This window comes from Callithrix jacchus, chromosome 17 (genome assembly GCF_049354715.1).
Source record: "Callithrix jacchus isolate 240 chromosome 17, calJac240_pri, whole genome shotgun sequence".
Classification (NCBI taxonomy): Eukaryota; Metazoa; Chordata; class Mammalia; order Primates; family Cebidae; genus Callithrix; species Callithrix jacchus.
Window position 1 is genome coordinate 71559218 of NC_133518.1, and position 25079 is coordinate 71584296.

General features: G+C 41.4%; 1 long non-coding RNA gene across 2 annotated transcripts; it reads right to left on the minus strand.

Moving 5' to 3' along the window:
* Positions 1 to 1822: 1822 nt before the first annotated feature.
* Positions 1823 to 23776, minus strand: LOC144579956 (uncharacterized). 2 transcript variants are annotated; one of them, XR_013528731.1, is made up of 5 exons: positions 23668 to 23776; positions 18632 to 18812; positions 11017 to 11141; positions 6855 to 7005; positions 1823 to 4964 (listed from the first exon to the last, which is right to left on the minus strand). It is a non-coding gene; the product is annotated as an uncharacterized LOC144579956 (long non-coding RNA). The 2 variants fall into 2 exon arrangements; XR_013528730.1 differs by having other exon boundaries at positions 6855 to 11141.
* Between the last annotated feature and the right edge of the window lie 1303 nt (positions 23777 to 25079).

Genomic DNA, 25079 nt, shown 5'->3' on the forward strand with positions numbered 1-25079 from the left:
CTCCATTCCACTATTACAAATAAATCTGCACAGTCAGGTCGTCAACGGAAACATTGGCCTCATTGGGATCTCAGATATGTTTTTTATTCCATGATCTCACCTCACTTCCGTAACCCAGTTTATAACCAGATTAGCCAGGCCTACTATCTGTTTTTGGAAAATTTGGAGAAATTGAATTGGGGGAAGATAATTCTCTGATTTTTAGAAAGAGTGTGATAGTACAAGCTAGCATCAGTTTTTCAATCAGGCTGTGCCCTAAGGAAGGGTCAAACATTAGGAAATAGAGCCTCAGACTGGGCAGTGTCTCAGGCCTATGATCCCAGCACTTTGAGAGGCCAAGGCGGGAGGATGGATTAAGGCCAGCAATTGGAAGACCAGCCAGGGCAACATGGCAAGGTCCTGTTTCTACAAGAAAAAAAAAAGATTAGTTGAGCATGATGTCATGCTTCTGTAGTCCAGGCTACTCAAGAGAGGCTGAGGCAGGTCCTCCTCTTGAGCCCAGGAGTCTGAGGCTGCAGTGAGCTATGATTGTGCCACTGCACCTCAGCCTGGAGACAAGATGAGACGTTGTCCTTAGAAAAACAACAACGAAAACCAAAAAACAACAACAAAAATTAGAGTTCTGGAGGATAGAAATAAAAGTGTTGGCTGGTCATGGTTGCTTACGACTATAATCCCAACACTTTGGGAAACCAAGGTGGGAGGATCTCTTGAGTCTAGGAGTTTGAGACCAGAGTGGGCAACATAGCAAGACCCGTCTACAAACAACAAAGAAAGAAAACTCTTAAAAATTACCCAGGTATGGTGGCCTCCACCTGTGGTCCCAGCTACACCAGAGGCTGAGGTGGGAGGATCACAAGACCAGGACATCAAGGCTTGCAGTGAGCCATGACTGCTCTAGCCTGGGTGACAGATGAGATCCTGTCTGGAAAAAAAATGGAAGTATCAAGCAGCACTAATAGTAATGTCATAAAGAGACTAAAATATAAAGGAAGGATAGTGTTAAAAGAAAACTTTAAGGCCGGGCACGGTGGCTCATGCCTGTAATCCCAGCACTTTGGGAGGCCGAGGCGGGTGGATCACGAGGTCAAGAGATCGAGACCATCCTGGTCAACATGGTGAAACCCCGTCTCTACTAAAAATACAAAAATTAGCTGGGCATGGTGGTGCGTGCCTGTAATCCCAGCTACTCGGGAGGCTGAGGCAGGAGAATTGCCTGAACCCAGGAGGCAGAGGTTGCGGTGAGCCGAGATCACGCCATTGCACTCCAGCCTGGATAACAAGAGCGAAACTCTGTCTCAAAAAAAAAAAAAAAAAAGAAAGAAAAGAAAACTTTAAACAAATTAAATATAAGAGTTTAATGAAAAAAAAAAAAAAGATTTCTGAATCAAGTGGCCACCCTGAACCAGAATACATTCAGAGAGACTCCAACACAAGGCTGGGCGCCATGGCACATGCCTGTAAGCCCAGTGCTTTGAGAGGCCAAGGCAGGTAGATCAGCTGAGGTCAGGAGTTGGAGACCAGGCTGGCCAACATGGCAAAACCCCGTGTTTACTAAAAATACAAAAATTAGCTGGGTGTGGTAGCAGGTGCCTGTAATCCCAGCTACTCAGGAGGCTGAGAAAGGAGAATTGCTTGAATCCAGGAGCTGGAGGCTGCAGTGAGCTGAGATTGTGTCACTGCACTCCAGCCTGGGCAACAGAGCAAAACTCTGTCTAGAAAAAAAAAAAAAGAGAGAGAGAGAGAGAGAGAGAGAGAGAGGATCTATGGACAGAAAAAGGACAGTGATGTACAGGAAACAGAAGTGAGATACAGAAACAGCTTGATTGATTGAGTGTTTTATTTGAACAGCTGGAACAGTTGGCCTCTGGTGATTGGCCAAAATTCAGTGATTACTACAATAGATTATAGTTCATTTATACATCCAGTTAGGTTACAAGTTACTATGTATGGACAAACCTTTAGGCTGAACTTATAAGGAGGCAACTTTAGGCTAAACTCAATTTAACAATTTCTCCCCTTTTGGTCAGTCTCTCAATTTGACCAATATAGAGAGGTTGACCAAAATTGCAGATATTAACATTACTTTCTGACCATTGTAAATGTACTTATTGGTCTTAAATCCCACTGGGAAATAGTACAACAGTGGGTTTTGTAAGGTGGGAACAGGACTTTAGGTTACTTTCTGGTAAGTGTTAGAGTAGAGGAGACTTTTTTTTTATTACATTGGAATTTTTATTTATTTAAATTTTATGAACATTTTATGGATGATTATATGTAAACATTTAAAACTTTTAAAAGAATATAGTTCATGTAGGAGACTACTTTTAAGACTATCAAGAGGATAATACCAAGACTTAGGAGTGTGCTCCTTAGCCAGAGTCATCATGAACTAAATGCTTGGTGCTGCAAAGAAGAGCTAGAACTGAGGCAAAAAGTTTTCTCAACAAGGCAATTTACTTCTGCTGAAGGTTACTGCCTGCATCAGTCACCATTGCAAGTGTACAAGTGTAACATACACAAGTGTAACAAGAGCACCCTCAGCAAAGGAGAGAAGGGGTTTTTATCCCTAATGCAGGTCCTTTCACTGTGTCTTTCTGCTGTTGGCTAGGGTTGGACCACACAATCTAATAGTACAAGGGATGTCTGGACATATCTGGGCTTGTTAGGGCATGACTAGAGCGGGAGGGTGTTTTGCAGGCTGGAAATGAGAGTACAGCCAGGTTGGGCTTTTGAGCAAAGGATAAGAGCATTACACAAAAACCTTTGAAGAGGAATTTATTATTCCCTAACAATCTTCCCCATTGTCTTTTGGTAATTCTGCCTCTTCAAATTTTTGGCTTTGTTGCTCTTGATTATTTAAGAACAAGAACTTATCTGAGTATAGAGTAGGGTGGCGGGGGTTTTGTGAGAGCTGTTTCTCTAAGTCTTGACATTAACCCCTGGATACAGGGTATGATGCAGCTCCCTGCAAAAATGAGTACAATTTCAAGAGAGGTTAATATTGAAGACATAAGCCCCTTCCATTTACCAAATCACCTTTCCATGAGACTCGTGAAGGGGTCATTTATTCTGGAATTCTTGGATAACTCATTTGATAAGGAGGTAAGGCCTTGTAAGGCCTTTGTAATTGTTCCATCAGGGGCTGTGTTGTTAGGGATAAAAATACAGCATTGGACTGCAATCATGACACAGACTCCATCTTTTTCTGCTAACATCATGTCCGGGGCTATTCTATTTTCCCAGGCCATTTGACTAGTGGGGCCTAATTGTTCAGCTATCCTATTAATAGCATCTCTGGTGTAACTGACAAATCACTGTTGATTATAGTAGATATACTTTATCCAATCTACATTTTTGTTTATAGTTGACCACCAAAACAGTACAGATTTGAATCCTGTTGCCATTTGATATCAAGCTTTAAATTCATCTGGTACCTCTTGTGGGACCCCAATAGCATCTATGTAAATATGAGGGCCAAAAGACTCACGAGCAGCACTTCTTTTTATTTGATTATCTTTCCTATTTTACTGATGTAAAGCCAGGTTGAAAGGGATGGCCAGTTGAACCAGAGCACAAGTGCTGCTCCAGTTACTTGGCAGAGTACCTAAAAGTAGCCCACCACAATACCACCGTAATCTGCTCAGGAATGAACAAGGGCAAATTGACTGACAAGCTCTTGGAAAGGCTTGATTTCATTGCATTCTTTTAGGTCTCTGAAAGACGTTAATTCCCCCCCCCCCCCCCCCCCCCCCCCGCCATGAGAGACACGAGGTAAAATTAACATCCGAGGCTGGAGGCTGGATGATCCTCAGGGGCTGACCTGCAGAGCCTTTAATTTCAGGGAATAGCAGTGAGAGAGTCTTGCATGCTTCATTGCCCCAGGCTATGGGGTTTTGAGAGACTCACCATGCAGCTTCTGCCCAGTAGGTCAGAAGACTATCAGAGTGGGAAGCGGACTGTTTGGGCCTCTGGCCTGCCTGCCACACAAGTGTAACAGTTGCTTTTGTTTAATGTACAAACAGAATATTTACTCCATTCCAGCCAGGCATTCGCATCTTAGTATCCTGTTTCAATTGCTAAAGTTTGTTTTAAATCTTTAACTTCTACAGTGTCTACTATAGATTCATCATTGGGTACAGAAAGAATAACTGTTTGACTGGAAGAAGATTTAGAAGGAGGAGGAAGGGAAGGGGGTGGAGGAGCAATGAAGCACATCTTAAAGAATTCTACAGGGTCTGTTCTGGGAACATCAGCTCCTAGGTCGTAGAACTGACCTAAAATGGAGTTACTGTCAGTAGAGGTGAGGACAGTGATGGAGATTTGCACAGGGTTACGTTGTCGGAGTTGACAATTAGAGGGAGTTGTCTCTTTGGTAAAGTGGATGTAGGGTTTCAGGTTAATGCAACCTTCTCCTGGGGAGGTCCAGCCTTGACACTTGGTGATCCAGACCACATCTCCCCAACCATAACAGAACCTCCACTGACTTCCATGTGCCCGTTTGGTGCAAGAGTCAGACAGTCTTATTTACCCTGGAAGGGAAAGGTACTTTTCTGAAGCGGCTAGCTTTCTTTGGTTTCGGAGATCTCCACAGGGCATAACAAGACAAGCAACAAAGGTAGTGGCTTGAGGGGAACTAGACCTAGTTATAATAACAAGATGTGAGATTGCCGGGGAGAGGAGGAAAAGGAGGAAGAGACAAATCACACTTCTTTTCAACATTACTCTGGTTGGGGTGGGTCCCTGATTCCGGAGAGGGTGATGCCATTTTGACTCAGGTATGATGACTCCAACCTTTTTCCGCAGTCCCAAAGCCATTTCAGTTCTTAGGAGAACTAGAGAAGGTCCTTCCCAGATGGTTCGAGCTTCCCCTCTTTCCAACTTCTGACAAGGACATGATCTCTGGCTGGTGGTGAGGGACTGGACGTTCAAGGGGTGAGGCTTGTGCTAGAAGGCCTTGAATCCTGAGGAAAGAAAAGATGAAGCACAAACATAATATATAGTTTTTGAGAAACTGATGTTTTGTTTCAAATGTAAGGAGGTTAGCAGTGGAATTTTGATAAGGCAGCCCATAGAGCATTTTATAAGGAGCAGATTTCAGGAAGTAAGGAGTTTTTCCTGATCAACATGTAGGCCTATGCCTAACCTTAACATAAAAAATAAGTTACTAATAAATTACTTCTGCTTAGGAAATTAACAAGAACTTAGTAATGGCTGACTTATTTTTATGTTTGTTTTTTAAAGTCTGTTTAGGAATTCCATGGGCCCTTTATCTTTCCCTTGTACATTAAATCCTTGGGAAATATTTTGGGTCTGAGGCACTGATTCCCGAATTCCTTTAATTATCATATCCCTGACGTTTTTTATGTTTTCTCAGTGGGCTCCCATTGAGGGTCCTGGGGTGGGAATTATTGCTCTACTGCAGGGATATTTTGATTAGGAGGATGTTCCAGTTCCTAGATTACTATAGCAGCCCTGCAGATCATAGTTATCTTTTCTCCTGAGAAGAGAATAACCTAAAATAGACATTAATTCAGCCCAAGTGTACAGTTATGGCCCCAGAAAGTGGTTGATTTGATTTGCTACTCCGTAGGGATCATCTAAGAGTGGTTTGAGCTCTCTTTTTTAAGCTTCAGACTTCTGAGCTAGTTAAGGGAGTATCTACAAAGGCAATGCCCCCTCCTCCTAGAGGTACTTCCTTTAAGGGAAAGAGGGTTAGAGCGGATTCTTTAGAGGTAGCAGGGAAAGGGAAGTTTTGGATATCTTTTTTACATTGTTCTATCTCACGTTGAAGTCTTCCTGGCTGAGGGCATTTGGGCTGGGGACAGACCCAAGAGTCAGGATTATAAGAGTGAGGGGACAAAGTGAGCAGGGGAAGAGCTGGGGTGACAGCACTTGCTTGAGGGGGAGGGAGGGATTTGGCGGAGGAAGTTGGTTTAAAGGGTCCTGCTTATTGGTGGACATTTTGTGGTTAGGGACCTCAACTTCCTGAGGGGAAGTAGTTCCTGGCTTTTCTCCTGTAGCTTTTAGAGGATAGAAGAGGATAGACCCTTGCCACCAGCACAGGGCATGGTCTGTTTCTTCCTGGGAGACAGGATTTTGGTATTGACATACTTTATTAAAAGTTGACAGATCCAATCCTCATTAGACCTAAACTTTGGCCAGAAAATGGAGGGTTTGAGGATAGGTTCCTTGGCCCAAATAAAACAGCAATATTTTATTATGTGTTGCTGTTTTTTCTTATGTTTTGTCCTTTCATTATCCCTCCAATATTTTAACATGAGACCCAAGGGACTATCAGAGGGAATGTTATTATTATCATTAGCTTTATTTCTTTTGTTTCCTGTCTTAGTTGGGGTGTTTCCCATCCTGGAGGTTTGGTGTGAGGCTCAATCCTTTGTATTAGAGATTTCTTACCTTCCCTTCTCTAGAGGCTCCACCCCCGCTACTGGAAGTTTCTTGCATTCCTCTTCTTTCACGTCATCCTTCTCCAGCCGCTTCCCCAGCGGGAATATTTCGGGTCCCTCTTAGTATTGGTGTGTTGGTATAAGCCCCATGAGAGGAATCCACCATAAGCCATATGAGGTGTCCACAGAACTGCAGTTCCAGATTCGCACTCACTTCGTGCTCAATTGCATGTCTCATTCACACACATTCAAAAACCTCCAGATGTCCCAACCAAAGAATACGTCACCACCACCGCGAATTTTCTTGCCTTGGTATGTCCTGACCAAGGAATACTTCATTGCCCCTGCAGATTTTTCCACCCTGCTATGTTCACTTCACTGCCCTTGGTGCTTTTCTTACCTTGGTTTTGACCAACAAATACTTCACTGCCCCGAGGCTTTTCTTACCTTGGTCTCTCATGAGGAGATGGGTCCCACTGCCTCTCTGCGGTAGCCTCAGGGATGATGGATCGTGACCTACTGTAGTGTGACTAATAAACTCAGACTCTCAGCAACACGGGTGGAAAGGATCCTCATGTACTGTGGCGACCCGGTAACTCTGTGCACAGACCAAGGTAAGAAGAGTCACGAGGGCAACAAAGTATTTCATTGGTGATTGTGACATCCTGGAGGTTGAAAGTGTGTGAATGAGATGCACAATCAAGGGCAAAGTGAGTGTGGAGTCCGGATCTACGGTTCTGTGTTCACATCATTTGGCTTAGGGAGGCTTGCCTGTCGGGTGATGATAATGACTGGCCAATGCTATATGAGGGACCTGATGTTCCCAAGAGGGAAGTGGCCAGAGAAGGATGAAGCAAAAGGAGAAGAGTGCAAGAAACCTCCAGTAGGTGTGATTGAGCCTCTAGCTGAAAAAAGGGCAAGAAATCTCTAGTCAGAGAGGTCGAGCCCCACAAACTCTCTAGGGGGCAAGAAATCTCTAATAAGAGAGGTTTAGCTGCATGGAATTAAAGAGACACTTTCTCCAAAATGGGAAATACCTCAAGTAAGGCAGGGGATAAAAAGGACAAAGCTAGCAACAGTAACGTTCCCTCTGATAGTCCCCTAGGTCTCATGTTAAATTATTAGAAGAATAATGAGAGGACCAGACATAAGAAAAAGCAGCAAATGATAAACTACTGCTGTTTTATTTGGACCAAAGAACCTATCCTCAAATCCTTAGTTTTCTGGCCAAAATTAGGGTCAACTGAGGATTAAATCTGTCAACTCTTAATAGAATGTGTCAATAACAAAAGTCCAGTCTCCTAAGAGGAAATAGACTATGCCCTATGCTGACCACAAGGGCTTGTCCTCCTCTACCCACTAAAAGCTATAGGAAACAAGCCAGAAACTACCCCGTCTAAAGAAACTTAAGCCCAGGCTGGGTGCAGTGGCTTATGCCTGTTATCTCAGTGGGAGACTAAGGTGGGCAGATCACAAGGTCAAGAGATAGATACCCTCTTGGCCAGCATGGTGAAACCCCATCTCTACTAAAAATTCAAAAATTAGCTGGGCATGGTGGTGTGCGCCTGTAGTTCCAGCTACTCGAGTTTCAGAAACTCAAGATCTCCACCAAATGGAAAATGCTGTCCACTGGCACCTAGACCTCAGATAAGGGGGAACTGAGAACTGAACAATGACCACCGTTCTTTTGTTTTTGTTTTTGTTTTTGTTTTTGTTTTTTTGAGAAACAGTCTCACTCTGTTGCCTGGGGTGGAGTGCAGACATGTGATCAAGGCTCACTGCAGCCTTACTCTCCTGGGCTGAGAAGAGAATCCCACCTCAGTCTCCCAAGTAGCTGAGACTAACAGGCATGTACCACCACGACTAGCTGAATTTTTTGTGTATTTTCTGTGGAGACGGGGTTTTGCCATGTGGTCCAGGTTGGCTGACGGCCATTCTTTGTTCTGAATTTCTTCTTGAGGATCCTGGAGGAAGTCATGCTCACTGGCGGTTACTGTTGGAAGAGATCCAAGATACCCTAAGTTACTGGTAGCAAATCCTCACACGTCCATAACAACTTCAGTCCTTGCCTCCTCAGAAGAAAGAATTAGACTGAGGGGCAGAAAGCAGAAAAAGAGACCAAGACAAGTTCCAGAGCAGGAAGAGAAGTTTATTTTAAAAGTCATTAGAGTAGGAAAGAAAGGAAGGTATGCTTGGAAAAAATCCAAGCAGGCACATGAAGGTTAAAGAGAGAAGGCTAACTGCCCTGTTTAACTGTGATCCTAGGACTTTTTTTTTGATCCTGGGACTTTTATGACCTTGCCTCTTTCCTTGATTCTTCCCTTAGGGTGAGCTGCTCACACGCACAGATTTCCTCCTTACCTTTAGGAAGTGAGCACACAGTGTGTATAGGGAGTGGTACACAGGCATATTGGAGGCTTTCTTCCCTTACCTGGTGTAGTGTACGCAGAAGATCATACTTTGGTCATTTTTGTCTCTTAATATGCATGCCCAGGAAGCTCTTTCTCCCTGGGGCCTGCATTCAATTTACATTTCATTTTGATGTTAACAGGTGTAGACCATCAGGAAAAGGCCTCTCCCTGGTGCTGCCGAATTATCATTTTTAGAGAGGCAAAGTGATAATGGCTGAAACATCATCAGACATTTATAGTGGGTCAGGGGAGAGCCCTCTCCTGCCTAGCTGATGCCTAACTACGGATGCAACATTTTTTGCTCCTTAGCTTAGCTAAATCTGGGTTCTTTTCTCACAATCAGGAAGAATTAGGCACATGGACATATTGCATGGTGAGGAGGACAGAATTTATTAAGCAAAAGGGGAGCTCTCAGCAAAGAGAGGAGTCTTGCCAGCAGGCTTGCACCTTACAGATTGAATACCAGGCAAGCTGAAGAGGCCAGGCTCCTCCACTCCAGAAGGTGTGGATTTCTGGTGGCTCACCCCAATCCCCCAATGTATGTGAGCCTCCAGTCCATTGAAGGCATGCCTAGGAAAGACCCTGTGCGGGTTCCCTTATCTGCACAAAAACATCTGGTGTAAATACTTGTGAGGTGGATTAGAGATTCTCCAGGGACCCTTCCTTATCTGCCTAGGCATTTGTCTGCCTTCTGCCTCTATCAATCCCTCCTCTAAAGTGGTACGTCTAACGGCCATTTAGAATAGGGACAAAGACCAATCTTAACTGTTTCCTGATGACGGGGGTGCTTTTTTTGGAAAACAGCATCAGATCTTCCTCAGAGGCCTATCTAAGGGCCCCCAGTAAAAGGGGCCATTGTTTCAGGCTCTGGTTGCATGACTATTTGGAGTTTGATGGCCTGAAGGTGAGAAGAGACAAACTGGGTTATTAGAAGACACATATCAAGATGAAATAAGGTGTGGGGAGCAAGGACAGCTCAAAAATCCCAAGGTTGCCAACATGCTCAGATAACTGGTGGCTATAGTTATGCTTGCTGAGATTTGGGTGAATGGGGCTTGGCTTTGGATAGCACCCTTGGTCTTATTTTCCCAAAAAGGGTAACCTTCAGGTAATGCGCACCCTGTTTATTCCTACCACCTGGCAGGATTTGTAGGATAATTGCCCAGAACTAGAATATTGATCCAGATTTTTACATTAACCATCCCTTTGTGTTTCTTCTGAGCTGCAGCCAGAGATCGCTGGTAGGTTCACAGGAATAAGCAGGGTTAGTCTACAAATGTAGGCAAAAAACTTAAACACAAGTAATGAGTTTAGATTTTAGAGACGAATGTGTGATAAATTTTGAAACATACTTTCTGTCTCTTTAGTCATTTTTGTTAAAAACAAATCATGATAGGACTGAATTGTTTGCAAAATAAACTTTAGTCTTATACTTGGCCTGATTATTTGCATAAAGTAAAACAAGAATAATTATTTTTGCACAGATGTTGTAAATTGGCTTTAATGGAGCTCTACTCCACAAGGAATCTCAGATAAGACTTTTTAAAGCCGAGCCCAGCCAAAGGTTTGTACCATCAAATACCTATAAGTAGGGTGAATTCCTCTCTTCTGGAGGTCCCAAGAACATGGGGTTCCTGGGTCTCTTAGAAAGTGACATTCTTTTTTTCTTTTTGAGACAGGCTGGAGTGCAGTGATGCAATCTTGGCCAACTGCAACCTCCACCTCCCAGGTTCAAGCAATTTTTGTGCCTCAGCTTCCCAAGTAGCTGAAACTACAAGGACACACCACCAAATCGGGCTAATTTTTGTATTTTTAGTAGACCCAGGTTTTCACCATGTTGGCCAGGCTAGTCTTAAAGTTTTGAGCTCAAGTAATCTGCCTGACTTGACCTTCCAAAATTCTGGAATTACAGGCATAAGCCACTACACCTAGCTAGAAAGTGGCATTTTTACTCATCGCAAGTTAGGAACCCTGTGTGGGAACTGTATAGACAAGGTATGAGGCCAGCTTTCCCAAGGGGCTTTTTATCAGCTCTGCAAGTTAAGCTTGATTCCTTAAAGGAAAGCACACACTTCTAATTAAAGCCTTGGTAAGACAACCAGTTTCTCCAATTGTACTCCGTTGCAAAAGAAAAAGGATTTTTTTTTTTTTTTGCACTGAGGCAAACAACCATATTGTTATAAGTTAAGAATACTCACAACTAGTTTCCAAATTCTGGAGAAGCCAGGTAGAGAGAAACAAATATGCTCCAAATTTTGTTCACAGGAGTTAACTTATTTGATTATTAAAGGCTGTAAATATTAAAAAATAAGTTTCCTTGACTCTGAAAAACAAAACAAGGATCAGCAATGTTTTAAGCAAAAGCAAAAAAAAAGAAGATTACTTCAGTTTTCTGTTAAATCATTCCATTATATTATTCAATATATACTAATTCAATCCATTATATTATATTATATATTATATAATTCAATCCATTATATTAACTCTTGTTCTGCTTGATACTCATAAACATTTCAGTTCTTCATGAGTCCTGTACATTTTTCCTTTATTTCAATATAACAATCTCCACAGTTATCAGAAATCTGCATTTGAGAGCACTAAAGATCTATACGTGATTATAAACCATCTTTTGAAGAGGACCAAAACCATATAAGAATTGTCTGTGATTAACTGGAAAAAACCACCTTAAACGTCATATGGAACCAAAAGAGAGCCCACATAGCCAAGACAATCGTAAGCAAAAAGAACAAAGCTGGAGGCATCACACTACCTGATTTCAAACTATACTACAAGGCTAGAGGAATCAAAACAGTGTGGTACTGGTACTAAAGCAGAGATATAGACAAATGGAACACAACAGAGACCTTGGAGGCAACACCACACATCTATAACCATCTGATCTTTGACAAACCTGACAAAAACAAGTAATGGGGAAAGGATTCCCTGTTTAATAAATGGTGTTGAGATAACTGGCTAGCCATGTGCAGAAAGCAGAAACTGGACCCCTTCCTGACACCTTGGACTAAAATTAACTCCAGATGAATTAAAGACTCAAACATAAGACCTAACACCATAAAAACCCTAGAAGAAAACCTAGGCAAAACCATTCAGGACACAGGCATAGGCAAGGACTTCATGATTAAAACACAAGCATTAGCAACAAAAGCCAAAATAGACAAATGGGAGCTAATCAAACTCCAGAGCTTCTGTACAGCAAAAGAAACAATCATTAGAGTGAACCAGCACCAACAGAATGGGAAAAAATATTTGCAATCTACCCATCTGATAAAGGGCTAATATCCAGAATCTATAAAGAACTAAAACAGATTTACAAGAGAAAAAACAAACCCATTCAAAAGTGGGCAAAGGATATGAACAGATGCTTTTCAAAAGAAGACATATATGAGGCCAACAAACATATGAGAAAATGCTCATGATCATTGATTATTAGAGAAATGCAAATCAAAATCACATTGAGATACCACCTCACGCCTGTTAGAATGGTGACCATTAAAAAATCTGGAGACAACAGATGCTGAAGAGGATGTGGAGAAAAAGGAATATGTTTACACTGTTGGTGGGAGTATAAACTAGTTCAACCATTGTGGAAGATAGTCTGGTGCTTCCTCAAGGACCTAGAAATAGAAATTCCATTTGACCCAGCAATCCCATTACTGGGTATATACCCAAAGGATTATAAATCATTCTATTATAAAGACATATGCACATGTATGTTCATAGAGGCACTGTTTACAATAGCAAAGACCTGGAACCAACCCAAATGCCCATCAACAATACACTGGACAAGGAAAATGTGGCATATATACACCATGGAATAATTTGCAGCCATAAAAAATGATGAGGTTGTGTCCTTTGTAGGGACATGGATGAATCTGGAATCCATCATTCTCAGCAAACTGACACAAGAACAGAAAATCAAGCACTACATGTTCTCACTCATAGGCAGGTGTTGAACAGGAGGGGAGCATCACACACTGGGGTCTGCTGGGGGCAGCCAAGGGAGGGACAGTGGCAGGCAGTGCAGAGGTTGGGGAGGGATAACATATGGAGAAATGCCAGATGTAGGTGATGGGGGGATAGAGGTAGCAAACCACATTGCCATGTGTGTACCTAGGCAACAATCTTGCATGATCTGCACATGTACCCCAGAACCTAAAGTACAATTAAAAAAAAAAAAAAGGCTTGGCTGTGATTAACAAGATGTCCAGGGTAGTTATAGTTAAAAACACGATTGACAGATAAATTTGGTTATCTCTGTGGTTTACAATAACTCAACATAATAACCTTAATTATGATTGATAGCATAAACTCAGAATTCAGGCATTAGAATTTTAGACATCCCATATAGTTTTGGAACATTTATCAATATTCTTTTCTAAAATATAACCTGAAGAGGATTAAACATCTTTTTGGCAATCCCACATACCTGAACATGTCAAATAATCCTATTTACCTTTCTTCTGCATGCTTCAGAGGCCCTCTGTAAAATCCAAAAGCTAGGGGTCAGGAAAGACAATTTTCAAACAATTTTGAAGTTTGATTTTGGGAAGACTGTTAAATATGTTAGAGGTTTAAAACACTTGATAATATGAAATACAATTCCAGATTACCACGTTATTTATTATGCCAAATTAATACTCAAACTTTTTTTTTGTTTCTGAGATGGACTCTCACTCTGTTGCTCAGGCTGGAGTGGAGTGGTGTGATCTCAGCTCACTGCAACCTCCGTCTCCTGGGTTAAGCAATTCTCCTACCTCATCCTCCCAAGCAGCTGGGATTACAGGCACCTGCCTCCACACCTGGCTAATTTTTGCATTTTTAGTAGAAACAGGATTGCGCCATGTTGGCCAGGCTGGTCTCAAACTCCTGACTTCAGGTGATCTGCCCACGTTGGCCTCCCAAAGAGCTGGAATTACAGGTGTGAGCCACTGTGCCCGGCAACTCAACCTTTTTTTTTTTTTTTAAGGCAAAAACTTCAATCATTAAGCAGGAAGACTTAGCTTTTCAAACAATTTGTTTCCTGTTTTCTCTTTCTCTTCCTTGGCAGCCCATCCACAAGGCAAACTAAAATCTTTAGTTATCCTTCATTATTACATGAGAATCTTGTACAAGGAAGAGAAAGCCAAATTTTACCCTTACGTTAGTTTACTATTAATGTCAACCCCAATTTTTGAATGAAACTTTATAGACAATTCTATCCAATCTTAACTGGTTTGTCCATGAGGTGAGACTCTTATAAACCTTTTATAACCTTTTCAAATTTTGCTAAAAAGCAAATTAGTCCCCCCAAAAAAGAAAGAAAATTGCCAGAAATGTGTCCCCCCAAAAAAAATAAAAATAAAAACAAAAAGCAAATCAGTACCTTAAGAAAACCTTGTGCTTTTATTTTAATGCTCAATTTACAGAAAAACCATATAAGACTCTTTTGAATTTAGTCAGTGTTAACACAGATAATTTCTTTTGCAAGATTAATTTTTAGAAACCTTCCACAACTTGTTTAAACCTCTAGCTTTATCTTATCTAATTTAAAGCAATACTGGCCAGGCACAGTGGCTCATGCCTATAATCCCAGCATTTTGGGAGGCCCAGGAAGTTGAATCACCTGAGGTCAGGAGTTCAAGACTAGCCTGGCCAACATGGTGAAACCCCATCTCTACTAAACATAAGCCAGGTGTGGTGGTGGATGTCTGTAATCTCAGCTACTTGAGAGGCTGAAGCAGGAGAATCATTTGAACCCAGGAGCTAGAGGTTGCAGCGAGCTGAGATCACGCCACTGCACTCCAGCCTGGGCAACAGAATGAAAGTCTGTCTCAAAAAACAACAACAATAACAATCACACACACACACACAAATTCTTTAACCCTAGGCAAAAATTTACATTTCCATGCTTTATTTTCTTTTCTTTTTTTAAAAAACAGTTTGCTCTTGTTGCCCAAGCTGGAGTGCAATGACCTGATCTTGGCTCACTGCAACACCGTCTCCCAGGTTGAAGTGATTCTCCTGCCTCAGCCTCCCAAGTAGCTGGGATTACAGGAATGCGCCAGCATACCTGGCTAATTTTTTGTATTTTTAGTACAAACAGGGTTTCACCATGTTAGCCAGGCTGGTCTCAAACTCCTGACCTCAGGTGATCTGCACACCTCAGCATTCCAAAGTGCTGGGATTACAGGCGTCAGCCACCACACCTGGCCTACAGTCTTTTATCTTTTATTTATTTATTTATTTTTGAGACACAGTCTTTTTTTTTTTTTTTTTAAAGAGAGAGAGAAGAGTTGACTTTGTCATTTTTGTTTTGTTTGTTTTGTTTTGAGAGAGATCCAAGATGACTGATCACTAACACCTCAGGATTGTAGCTCCCAGTGAAAGCTCAGAGAACGAGAGGACGCCACACTTTCAGACGAATTTTCCTCGCTCACAGACCAGCAGATTTCTTCTAGTGGAGGAGCCCCACGGGTCGCCAGCACGACTTTTGTGGCTGGCGCAGCGGTTTTGCTGGTGCCTTGGCGTGGCAGCTCTTCATGCAGAGTAAACAGGACTGGTTCCCTTACTGACCGGTGTTTGGAGCTCTGGGAAGGCAGAGCCGCTTGTTGCGGACTCAAGAAGGAAGCCAGACCAGAGATTCCAGGGCAGAAGAGCACCATCAATTTCATCACTGCTATTGTGGCTGGCACAGTGGATTGCTGGAATCCCAGCACTGGGAATCAATAAATTGGACGTCGACTCAGAAACCTAATTAGAAAGGCGGTAATTATAAAGATGACAGATGGATAAATTTATAATAAAGGGAAAAAACCAGCCTAAGAAGGCCGAGCATACCCAAAATCAGAACCCCTCTCCCTCTACAGGGGATTGCAGTTCCTCATCAGCAACGGAACAAGCCCTGATGGAAAAGGACTGTGTTCCATTATCTGAAGTAGGCTTCAGAAGGTGGCTGATAAGAAACTTCTGGGAATTAAAAGAACTTGTTCTAACCCAATGTAAAGAAACTAAGAACTTTGAAAAAAGGTTTGACGAAATGCTGAAAAGAATAGACAATATAGAGAGGAATATAAATGAACTAACGGAGTTGAAAAATACAACACGAGAACTTAGTGAAATATGCACAAGTTTAAATAGCAGAATGGATCAAGCAGAAGAAAATATATCAGAGGTCGAAGACCAACTTAATGAAATAAAACAACAAGACGATAGAGAAAAAAGGATGAAAAGGAATGAGCAAAGTCTCCAAGAAATATGGGACTATGTGAAAAGACCCAATCTACGTTTGATTGGTGTACCGGAATGTGATGGAGAGAATGAATCCAAGCTGGAAAATACTTTTCAGAATATTATCCTGGAAAATTTTCCCAATCTAGCAAAGCAGGACACTATTCAACCCCAGGTAATACAGAGAACACCACAAAGATATTCCTCAAGAAGAGCAACCCCAAGGCACATAATCGTTAGATTCATCAGGATTGAAATGAAGGAGAAAATACTAAGGGCAGCCAGAGAGAAAGGCCAGGTTACCCATAAAGGGAAGCCTATTAGACTTATAGCAGATATCTCAGCAAAAACCCTGCAAGCCAGAAGAGAGTGGGGGCCAATATTCAACATACTTAAAGAACAGAACTTTCAGCCTAGAATCTCATATCCTGCCAAACTAAGCTTCACAATTGAAGGAAAAATAAAATCTTTTATGAAGAAGCAAGTACTCAGAGATTTTATTACCACCAGGCCTGCTTTACAAGAACTTCTGAAAGAAACATTACACATAGAAAGGAACAACCAGTATGAGCCTTTCTAAAAATATACCAAAAAGTAAAGAGCATCAACATAAAGAAGAATTTACATCGAATGGATAAAATAGCCAGTTAACATCAAATGGCAGTAACCCTAAATTTAAATTGACTAAATCCCCCAATCAAAAGATACAGCCAAAACCTAATGGTATATCCAAAGAAACACAAAGACTCAAAACAAAGAGTTGGAGAAAAATTTACCAACCAAATGGAGAGCAAAAATAAATAAATAAACAAAAAGCAGGAGTTGCAATTCTCACATTTGATAAAATAGATTTCAAAGTAACAAAGATACAGTGGTAAAAGGATCAATGCAACAACAAGAGATCTTAGTACCCAGATACATAAGACCCATAACAAGATTTAGACTCAACAAGACAGAAAATTAATAAGGATATCCAGGACTTCAATGCAGATCTGGAACAAGTAAACTCAATAAATACTTATAGAGTTCTCCATTTAAATACACAAAATATTGATCGGCCATTATTAATACCCATTTTTAGAATGAAGCAATATTCCTGTTCTCTCTCCCTCTTTTTCTTCCTCTTTCTTCCTCTCCTTCTCTCCTTTTTTTACTTTTCAACATCCTAGTTCCTCACCTCTACTCAATACATTCCTCTGAACACCTGATTCCTTGTGATTCTCCTGTCCCACTAAAACCTCCAATCCAAAACAAAAAAAAAAAAAAAAATGAAGATATATTAGATTTTACCAAAAGCAAAAAAAAAAAAGAGACACAGTCTTACTCTGTTGCCCAGGCTGAAGTGCAGTGGCATAATCTCAGCACACCGCAAACTCCACCTCCTGGTTTGAGCAATTTTTCCTACTTCAGCCTTCCAAATAGCTAAGATTACAGGCACATGCCACCACACCTGGTTAATTTTTGTATTTTTAGTAGACATGGGTTTCACCATGTTGGCTAGGCTGATTTTGAACTCCTGACCTCAGGTCATCCACCCACCTTGCCCTCCCAAAGTGCTGGGATTACAGGCACCCAGTCACAATCTTTTACCTTATCCTGAATATTTCCTTTCTATGATCCCAGGCCTTTAGATAAACTCAACCAATTGTCAAGCAGAAATTGTTTAAATTTATCTACAGCTTGGAAGTCCCCGCTTTGAGTTGTCCCACCTTTCTGGTTCAAACCAATGTATTTTTTAAGTGTATTTGATTGATGTCTCATGCCTCCCTGAAATGTATAAAACCAAGCTGCGCCCTGACCACCTTGGGCACATGTTCTCAGGACCTCCTGAGGATGATGTCACAGGCCATGGTCATTCACATTTGGCTCGGAATAAATCTCTTCTAATATTTTACAGAGTTTGACTCTTTTCATTGACACTTTTACTTCCCTTGTTACCCGACTTCAGCCATGCCAGTTGGCCAATATTTCTGGCTTTTGAACTTTACCAAAAGTGACCTCGCAGGTGAAATCAACAAGCCTCAATTAAGGTTATGACTTTATGACCACTGTATGAGGTATTCTCAAAGAGGTGGTAAGCAGTTTTTACAAAATCTAGGACTTTGAAAGGCGGCTCAAGGAAAGGAATTTCAAGAAAGGAAGGCAGAAGTTGTTCATGGAGGGGCAGAGAGTCACAAATGGTAAAAGTCAGACATTAGCCAGGAAGTACTCATTCCCTAAGTCAAGATTGAACGTGGCCACCATTGTAAAATGGCAGAGACTAAAACCAACTACTGCCACATGGTTATAGGTCACCCTTCTGAGGACATAAAACAAGATGGCAAGGTTTGTCACTGCCAGTTTCCCAGGCTGACTTGAACAGCAGGCTTATGTGGGCCTCGGCCTGCATCCTATCCTAAGGTAGCCCTTTCTTTTGACAGAACCATACAGAAAGACATACGAAGCACACCAGAGTGGCTACAGCTTGACACCAACCTCATAAATTCTTTTTCATTAATCAAAACTTTACAGAGAATATAAATCGTGATCCTTACCATTTCTTTTACCAGTTTGCATGGGGAGAGGGAGGCCAAAAAAAACTTTTACCTTTTGCTAGCATGTCAGGCTTCTGGGATCTCTTTCCTCAAGCCAAATGTGGTGGCATGCTCCTGTAATCCCAGCTACTCAGGGAGGCTGAGGCAGAAGAATTGCTTGAACCTGGGAGGCGGAGGTTGCAGTGATCTAAGATGGTGCCACTGCACTCCAGCCTGGGCGACGGAGTGAGACTCTGTTAAAAAAATATATACATAAATAAATTTTTAAAAAAATGTTGTATGAGTGTGTTTTTAAATATAAAAGCTCAATCTTAGCTTGAGCAATATAGTGAGACCCTATCTCTACAAAACAATTTTTTAAAAATACCCAGGCATAGTGGTATGCACCTGTAGTCCCAGTTACTCAGGAGGCTGAGGCAGGAGGACCACTAAAGCACAGCCTTCAAGGCTGCAGTGAGTCATGATCATACCACTGCACACCCGGCCGGATGACAGAGCAAGACCCTGTCTCTTAAAAAAAAAATAAAATTAAAAAAATCTCAATATTTAGTACCCAGAGCATTCTACAGATTCATTGCAATCCCTATCACAATATCAATTACATTCTTCACAGAAACAGAAAAAAAATTCTTAAAATTTGTATGGAATTAAAAAAGACCTTGGATAGCCAAAGGAATCGTGATCAAAAAGGACAAAGCTGGAGGCATCATATTGCTAGATTTAAAATATACTACAAAGCTTTAGTAACCAAAGCAGCATGGTACTGGCATAAAAATAGACACATAGGCCAATGGTACAGAATAGAGATCCCAGAAATTGATCCATGTATCTACAGCTAACTCATTTTTTCAAAGGCATCAAGAATACTCATGGGGGAAGGACAATATCTTCAATAAGCAGTCCTGGAAAACTGGATATCCATATGCAAAATGAATAAAATTGGACCCCCCACTGCTCATTCCATACAAAAATCACAACTCTAAATGGCTTCTGTTCATTCTTCCCCTTTCTAGTAGTCCCCAGTATCTACTGTTCTTATCTTTATGTCCATGTGTAGCCACTTTTTTTTTTTTTGAGACAGACTCTTACACCATCACCCAGGCTGGAGTGCAACCTCTGCTTCCTGGGTTCAAGCAATTCTCCTGCTTCAGCCTCCTGAGAACCTGGGACTAAAAGCATGCACCACCATACCTGGCTAATTTTGGGGGGTAGGCTTAGTAGAGACAGGGTTTTACTATGTTGGCCAGGCTGGTCTTGAACTCCTGGCCTCAACTGATCTGGCTGCCTTGGCCTTCCAAGGTGCTGGGATTACAGGCCTGAGCCACCATGTTCCATCCCTTAGCTCCCACTTATAAGACAGAAGGAACATGTGGTATTTGGTTTGTTCCTGTGTTAGCTTAGGATAATGGCCTCCAGCTCCATCCATGTTGCTGCAAAGGACATGATTTCATTCATTTTTTTTTGAGACAGAGTTTCACTGTTGTTACCCAGACTGGAGTGCAATGGAACGATCTTGGCTCACTGCAACCTCCACCTTCTGGGTTCAAGCAATTCTCCTGCCTCAGCCTCCCAAGTAGCTGGGACTACAGGCGCACACCACCACGCCCAGCTAATTTTTGTATCTTTAGTAGAGACGGGGTTTCACCTTGTTGACCAGGATGGTCTCAATCTCTTGACCTCATGATCCACCCGCCTCAGCCTCCCAAAGTGCTGGGATTATAGGCGTGAGCCACCGCGCCTGGCCAATTTCATTCTTTTTTATGGCTGTGTTGTATCCCACGGTATATATGTACCAAATTTTCCTTATTCAATCCACTTTTGATAGACACCTAGGTTGATTCCATGCCTTTACTATTGTGAATAGTGTCGTGGAGAACACATGAGTGTGTATGTCTTTTTAGTAGAACAATTCGTTTTCCTTTGGGTATACACCCAGTAAAGAGATTGCTGGGTTGAATGATGGTTCTGTTTTGAGTTCTTTGAGAAACCTCCAAACTGCTTTCCACAGTGGCTGGACTAATTTACACCATCAATAGTATGTATGCATTTGCAGGGAACTTTCATATGCCACTGGTGGAAATGGAAACAGCATAAAGATTCCTTAAGAAAATACAAATACAACCACCATATGATCTAGCAATCCCACTGCTGGTCACTCATCCAGAAGGGAAATCAGGATATTGAAGAGACATCTGCATCCCCAGGTTTAGTGCAGCAACATTCACAGTAGCCAAGATATGAAATCAACCGAGGTGTTCGACAACAGATGAATGGATAAATAAAATGTGGCATATATACATAATCAAACACTTCAGCCATTAAAATAATGAAATCCTGTCATTTGCAACAGCATGGACAGAACTGGAGGACATGTTAAGTGAAAAAAACCAGAAACAGAAGGTTAAACACTGCATGTTCTCACTCACATGTGGAAGCTAAAAACATGCGAACTCGTAGAAGTAAAAGGTGTAAGACAGGGTACCAGAGGCTGGGAAGAGTAGGGGAAATGGCAAGGTGTGGGGATAGGGAAAGATTTGCTACAAAATACAAAATGATAGCTAGAGAGCAGGAATATGCTCCAGGGTCCTATACCACTCTAGGATGACGATAGTTAATGCTATGTAGCTTCAAACTCCTAGAAGGAGGATATTGAACGTTCCTAATGTAAAGCAATGATAAATGTTTGAAATGGTGGATCTGCTACTTACATATATGTACTGAAACATCACTATGTACTATACAACTGTTACATGTCTTTTTTTGTTTTAACATGTCTTCTTTTTTTCCAACAGGGTCTGGCTCTGTCACCCTGGGAGGAGTGCAGTGCACCCTCACAGCTCACTGCAGCCTTGATTTTGCAGGCTTAAGCGATCTTCCCACCTCAGCCTCCTGAGTAGCTGGGACTACAGGTGTGTCCCACTCTGCCTGGCTAATTTTTCCTATTTTTATTTTAGACACAGCGCTCATTGCATTGCCAGGCTTATCTTGAACTTCTGGGCTCAAGCGATCTACCTGCCTTGTCCTCCCAAAGTGCTGGGATTATAGGCATAAGGCACCATGCCTGGCCTACTATATGTCAGTTTAAAAAATAAAATAAAATAAATTTATAAGTTCAATCTTTAGAAAGACTTATAAATAATCCCCTTCTGATTACAGCCAACTTGGTCATGCACAGAAGTCCTTTGCCGTGTTCCCCTTCGAGGTTGTCCCTCATCACTTAGGCTTTGATGACAAGCTTGGAGCTTCTGCTTCTTCATTTTGGCCTCTATGTGGCAGAAAAAAAATTATGTTGGAGAGAGATTCTGTATCATTACTCTGAGCTCAAGATTTTGACCTTATTGATCTGAGAGCCCGTTATAAACATTTTTGTAGTTATTTTTCTTTTAGATAACTAATTTCTCAATTAAGTGTTACACCACCATATACATTTATTAGTCAGGCAAACCTAAAAGGTGTCTAGGTTATTGGTTACCATGGAGCTATTGTTACTTGTAAAGCCATTAATTTAAAAGTCCTTAAAACTCTTCTATTTTAAATCTTGGCTGGAATAGCATATGAAATGAGTTTTATTTCAACACAGTAGAAAAGCCAGCTGACTTAAAGTAGGCAGAAAAAAAATAGATACAGAAAGAATTTAGAATACTCTACATGTTAACCTACAGTTGCAGATTTTTCAAATAATGACCATGTGAGCTTTGAATTATCCTTGATGTAATTTTGCCTATCAGTTTAAAAATGTGCATAAGTACCAGGCACGGTGGCTCACACCTGTAATCCCAGCACTTTGAGAGGCCAAGGTGCGCAGATCACTTGAGGTCAGGAGTTTGAGACCAGCCTGGTCAACATGGTGAAACCCTGTCTGTACCAAAAAGAAAAAAATTAGCCAGGCATGGAGACATACAGGCACATGCCTGTAATCCCGGCTACTCAGGAGACTGAGGCAGAAGAATCACTTGAACCCAGGAGGTGGAGGTTGCAGTGAGCCGAGACTTAGCCATTGCACTACAGCTTGGGTGACAAGAGCATACCTGGATAACTCTGTTTCAAAAAAAATTTATATCTATATACACACATACATAAATATATAAAAATATTTTATATGTGTAAATATATACATATATATATGTATATATACATAAATAAAATAAAAATGTGTGTAAGAACAGGCCATAATATGTAGCCGGCTAGAGTACCAGAAAATTTGGAGTACTTTAATGTTTAAGAATCCCATTTTATTTCCTAATAATCTCTTGAGAGCAATGAAAATCTTATAAATGTCGCCAGCAAACTGACACAAGAACAGAAAATCAAACACCGCATGTTCTCACTCATTGGCAGGTGTTGAACAATGAGAACACATGGACACAGGGAGGGGAGCATCACACACTGGGGTCTGGTTGGGGGGAAACTAGGGAGGGACAGTGGAGGCTGGGAAGTTGGGGAGGGATAACATGGGGAGAAATGCCAGATATAGGTGATGGGGAGGAAGGCAGCAAACCACATTGCCATGTATGTACCTATGCAACAATCTTGCATGTTCTTCACATGTACCCCAAAACCTAAAATACAATAAAATATATATTTAAAAAAAAGTTTGCCAGGGAATGTCAGGAATTTGAACTGGCATTTTAGATGGTGGCAACTGCACTAGTGGCTTTTAGTTCCATCCTTTGCCTGCCATTTAGAGCGTTTATTTTTGCTCCTGAGCAACTTTCAGAAATAAGTAAGGGAAAACAGTCAATCCAAATCAAAGGAAATCAGGTAAGAGTAATCACAAAAATTTTAACCACAGGCATGCAGATCAAACAAAATATTAAACTAGGTGCACAGACCAAACAAAAAGCAAACTCATCAGGAAAGATATACCTCACAAACGGAATGCAAATTCTGTGGAAACCACTGTTCTCAGTCCAGAAAGACAAAGGTCTTTGTACCAGAAAGGACTTACTAGAAAAGCTAAAAGGCCTTGTATCATCCCAGCAAGTATGTATAGTCCTCCATTTAGGTGACTTAATCCAAATCAGATCCCAACTAATATCCAAAAGCCCCTACCAAAAAGAGAATGGTTCAGCTTGAAAGAAAACTCACCAGGAAATGAAAGGCGAACCGTGTAACACACGCCAGTTCCAAATATCATTGCTTCCTTCCTAGAATAATCTTTTTCAGGTCCCTTTTCAGACATCAGATATTTCAACCTAAATAAACAGAGAGGCTCTCTAAAAGAAAGCGTATCTATTTTGGGAATGGAGCATTGCAGTGAGAATGCACATGCTATTCTAAACTATGTGCATATTTAGGGTGGTAAGAGAAGGAAGACAAAGACATTTTTTTTTTTTGAGACAAAAGTCTCACGCTGCCAACTAGGCTGGAGTGCAGGGGTGCGATCTCTGCTCACTGCAACCTCCGCCTCCTGGGTTCAAATGATTCTCCTGCCTCAGCCTCCTGAGTAGCTGGGATTACAGGTGCCTGCTGCCACATCTGGCTAATTTTTTTGTATTTTTACAAAATGAGATGGGGTTTCACCATATAGGCCAGGCTGGTCTGGAACTCCTGACCTTAGGTGATCCACCAGCCTCGGCCCCCCAAAAGTGCTGGGATTAAAGGCATGGGCCACTCTGTCCAGCCAACAAAGATTCTTTTTTTTTTTTTTTGAGACAGAGTTTCACTCTTGTTACCCAGGCTGGAGTGCAATGGCGCGATCTCGGCTCACCGCAACCTCCACCTCCTGGGTTCAGGCAATTCTCCTGCCTCAGTCTCCTGAGTAACTGGGATTACAGGCACGCGCCACCATGCCCAGCTAATTTTTGTATTTTTAGTAGAGACGGGGTTTCACCATGTTGACCAGGATGGTCTCGATCTCTTGACCTCGTGATCCACCTGCCTTGGCCTCCCAAAGTGCTGGGATTACAGGCTTGAGCCACCGCGCCTGGCCCAAAGATTCTTAAAGGAAGAAAATGAGAAGGACTGCATTAATTGTTTTGAATTAGTTACGCTTGGCTACAAAGATCAACAATAAGGCAGTTGCTGGCCCAGTGTCATTAAAGTATCTTTGTGTAAGATTCCAATGGCATTTGTGCAAGGCAATGGTTTTTGCAGTCTTTTTGATAGTTTTCATTATCGGGCATATAAACAAACCTTTTCCTCATAGTCTTTCCCAGCTCTATTTGTCAGGGTATTTTTTAATATTAGTGACTTCATTTTTATTCTGAAAACTTTCAGAGTCTAATAATATATGGCCTATTATGTTTGGCTTATAATATTTTCTTTCACGTATGCTTTCAAAGTTTATACATGTTGTACCCTGTATCAGTACTTCATCCCTTTTTATGGCTGAAAAATATATTCCATTGTATGGATATAGAATATTCTGTTTAATCCATTCATCAGTTGATGCATTTGGATTGTTTTGACTTTTTCACTTTCTGGCTATTAAGAGTAATACTTACTAGCTGTAACTAGGGAGGGTTAAAAAAGTAATACTGCTATGAGAGTGTATGTAC